The sequence below is a fragment of the Pinus tabuliformis genome, chromosome 2_1, assembly GCF_031772625.1.
Source record: "Pinus tabuliformis cultivar Carrire ecotype Pingquan chromosome 2_1, CPIR1, whole genome shotgun sequence".
Classification (NCBI taxonomy): Eukaryota; Viridiplantae; Streptophyta; class Pinopsida; order Pinales; family Pinaceae; genus Pinus; species Pinus tabuliformis.
Window position 1 is genome coordinate 431,812,917 of NC_142299.1, and position 4,024 is coordinate 431,816,940.

At 40.4% G+C, this 4,024-nt stretch overlaps 1 pseudogene across 1 annotated transcript; it reads left to right on the forward strand.

Annotated features, from left to right (window-relative positions):
• The first annotated feature begins 269 nt into the window (after positions 1 to 269).
• On the forward strand, positions 270 to 3,458 carry LOC149200738 (double-stranded RNA-binding protein 3 pseudogene; annotated as a pseudogene). The gene is made up of 4 exons (XR_016253851.1): positions 270 to 785; positions 926 to 1,173; positions 1,413 to 1,632; positions 1,884 to 3,458. The product of XR_016253851.1 is annotated as a double-stranded RNA-binding protein 3 pseudogene (transcript).
• Positions 3,459 to 4,024: the final 566 nt, after the last annotated feature.

Below are 4,024 nucleotides of genomic sequence, written 5' to 3' on the forward strand. Positions count from 1 at the left end.
GCAAAAAACATGCATTTAACCACTGGTATCTTTGAAAACAGCCTTCATATATAATTTATTTATGTTACTGTTTTAAATTTTGAAATGCCACCAGAGCCTGGTTCATTAATGAGGTTGCCAAGTGTTGAGTCTATCATTTGCTTGCCCCAATAGCATGTTAAAACAAACCACATTAATGTAACATAAATAACCCACTTTGATACGATATCATACGAATACCATGAGATCCGAACTCGTGACCTGCCCGTCATTTCTGACCAATCCACCTTAAAGAGATATAAAGGTTTTCTCCATGGAAATTGAAGTCCCAATTAAGGCCACCCTTAAAAAACGGGCTATTTAATTAAAGCCCACTGCAAGTTTCATTAAATCAAATTAAAAAACAATCCAATGGAGATGAACGAATAAACACGCCAGCGATTCCCTCATTAAAGCCTCTAAATTTTCTTAAAAAATTTATCAAATTCAATGCCCAGAAAAATTTCTTCAAGTCTCTGTACAGTTTATTAATAATGAGGCATAAAAATACTAGCTGTATGTGCACCAAACTACGAGCTCAATCGTGCGGAATCCACGTTAAGGGGAAAGGGCGATGATGATGAGGGCTTGGGTGGATAAAACCACTGAGGAGGCATCCGCTTGGTTCTCAGATCTTTGAAATGCACTATAAAGATTAGCAGAGGTCTCTGCATATTTCGGCTCTATGGCCTGTTTGATATGTTAGATGGTTTTTGGGTTGATTTGGTCGGAGATTCGAACCCTGGAGCTATAGAAAATCACTGCAGGTAAGTGAATAGAGGGGTTTATTCAGTTGGGGTTTTAGGGATTGAATTCATTCTTTAAAGTGAGATTTTGGTATGTTATTTTCTCATTTGGGTTTTTGGTATGCTATTTATTTATTTGGGTTTTGCTGAATGATTGTTAGATATGTATAAGAATCAGCTTCAGGAGCTGGCACAGAGGAGCTGCTTCAACCTGCCATCATATGGGTGTATCAGAGAAGGGCCAGACCATGCTCCGAGATTCAAAGCCACTGTGAACTTTAATGGAGAGATCTTTGAAAGTCCCAACTATTGCAGTACTCTGAGACAGGCCGAACATTCTGCTGCAGAGGTTGCGCTCAATACATTGTCAAGGAGAGGACCGTCTAGGTCTTTGGCTGCTAAAGTCCTGGTAAGTCATCCGAAATTTTAATTTTGTGTTTAAGCTATTTGAACATTAATAGGATGCATAAATGCATAGTTACACATAAATGCATTGAAGTAAAGAGCTCAGCGGGGCTGTCTGCAGGTTTGGATTTGAGGTTTTGGAGGGGGGTTTGTTGGGTTGTAATGTATTTGGGGTTTTTGATAATCTGCTGAGTTTGTTTCTGGTTTGTGTGTTGTGGGCTGTTGTGATGTTTTGTTGGGTAGGATGAGACTGGAGTGTACAAGAATTTGTTGCAGGAGACTGCCCACAGAGCGGGTTTGAGTCTTCCTGTGTATACTACAACCCGTTCAGGGCCTGGTCATTTGCCTGTTTTTAAATGCAGTGTAGACCTTGCTGGATTGAGATTCTATGGGGAGACTGCTAAGACGAAGAAGCAAGCTGAGAAGAATGCTGCAATGGCTGCCTGGTCGGCTCTCAAACAATGTATGTAGATATCCACTATGTTCAAATCTTAATTTATGCCATTGACCCTGCTAGGGTTTATGGTTTTTCAAGGATAGCTTTGGGTGGCGTTTCTTCATTGTTTTGAATTTTGGCATTTTGTTGGTTTGTGAATTGGGGATACGGTGAACATAAATTTCGATATTGTGTTGTTTTTATGTATTGGGTATATGGTGGGCATGAATTTTGACTGTGAGCTGGTTTTGTGTATTTGGTATATGGTGCTCATGCAGTATCACAGTTGAGTGGATTGTGCTCTTCTTCCTGTGACAGTGAGAGCAGTGAAGAGCAAGAGCAGATTACCATTGCTAGAGTTTTGGCAAATCTCTGTAAGGATGAGATAGGTAGGGTTTCCCAGCAACAGAGGAGGAAGCTGCCTGCTCAGAGGGATAAAAGTGCTGTTGTTTCGGCATATTCTCAGCAGTATGTGCACTCAGAATTAGTTCCGAGATTTCAGTCCCATCAGCCCCCTACTCCACCTTCTGCTTCCAAATTCCTGGCATTCATACGTTCGATATTTCTTTAAAAAACCCAACAACAACAACTATCTGCAGGCCCCGGGATTACTTCGACACGGCCATCACCAATCCCCAGGGAGTCCTATAATGTGTTTAACAAGAAGACTGAATTTTCCATTTTCCCAACTATCCCATGAATAATAATACTGCAATCATGGACGTCTGCCAGCCTCCTCCAGTGAGGTTGCCAATCACTAGAAGTGAAAGAAAGGATATTCCAATTCCTTTGGAGGAACACCGACGAGATAAAGATGAATGGCTTCACGATGCTGACACTTCAAGCAGAGATCAAAATGCTGTAATTCAAGGCTACCAATTGATCGATTGGAGAAATGCTGCATTTGGGTCTGGAAATACTTCATCTAGATCGTCTTATTCTATGCAAACTCCTCACAATTTCAGTTATAGAAATCCAAATCTCAGTGCCCTCCAACAACAGCAATCAACAACCTATAGAAGTAGCCCCAGTTCTTCTGATTCCATATGCCTAAGGCCTCTAGCATCAAGGGCTTCACCTGTGAGAATTAGGTCTGCGGTTCCAGTCTACTCAACCCCTCCTGCACCTAGAAGGATTAGGCCTGAAGATGCACAACAGACTCTTGGCTTCAAACTTTGTTATCCCATCTCTGAATCCAGCACCTGCTGTCTGCATTAGGTCTGTAATACCTGTCTGCTCAGCTCCTGGGCGACCACCATGCGACCGAGGGGAACAGCACGCTGAATCAATCAAACATGGAGAAGCTGATGGAAATGAATACGGTGAGCGGTAGGGTGCAGTTGATGATGATGTTAATGCAAGCAAATTGAGACTGAGCCAGCTTCAGCTCTGATCCACTGAATTCTGATAAGCATTGTTACAGTGTTATGTGCTAATCAATTGGGTGCTCTTCTGCACTTCTTAATGAGCTTAAACCATTTTTTGTCTATCCATTGATACGAGTTTTTCATCTTTCAACATACTTCATCTTAATTTCTTTGCAGGAGGAAAATCATATTTAGATAGTACTGTATTTTCCTACGTTTGGTTTCTTTATTCGGAGGGGTTTCTGTATGTAAAGGCTGCTTTCATGATTGAACAAATAGTATTTATGTATTGAAAATCTAATAGATGCTGGTCGTCGAGCCTTTCAGATTGAATAGCATGCATTGCATATATTCAGATTGTTTATAAAGGCTGGCTGCTGTTACGACAAATATGGTCGAATAAAATGCAATTCATATATTGAGAATTTGTAATAGCTGGTTGTCTAGCCTTTCACAAAATATCTATGAAAATACTGTTTGAGCGGACTTCTTGGTCTCTTTCCAAGTCAATGTGTCCTTCCATACATTCAAAGAGTAGCTTTGTTTTTTCCTTTTCTAGTTTCCTGTTGTTGTATAACAGGCTTTTTATATGTGGGTGTTGAAGTTGGATTTTGTTCACTTCCTCTACATTGATACATCGAGACATTTGTAGATTGAAAAATCCATAAGTCTCACATTACATAATAATTGTGAAAGAAAGGGAGATTTGCAGGGCATTAGTTACAATAAAAGCTTACATTACATAATAATTGTGAAAGAAAGGGAGATTTACAGGGCATTAGTCACAATAAAAGCTCTGCTAATGCCCAAGCTGGCCTGGGAGTGTAGGTGGTGTTTGGATGATGTGATGCCATGGTTGTGAATGCCCAAGCTGGTCTGGTAGTGTAGGTGGTGTTTGGATGATGTGATGTCATAATAGTGAAAGGAAGTGGGATTTGCATGGCATTACTTACAATAAAAGCTTTTCTAATTTTATAATACCTGGCTGTTTGGATGATGGGATGGAATATTTTTTACTCTATTGGTGACCTTTTCTAATACCTGGGTGTGTG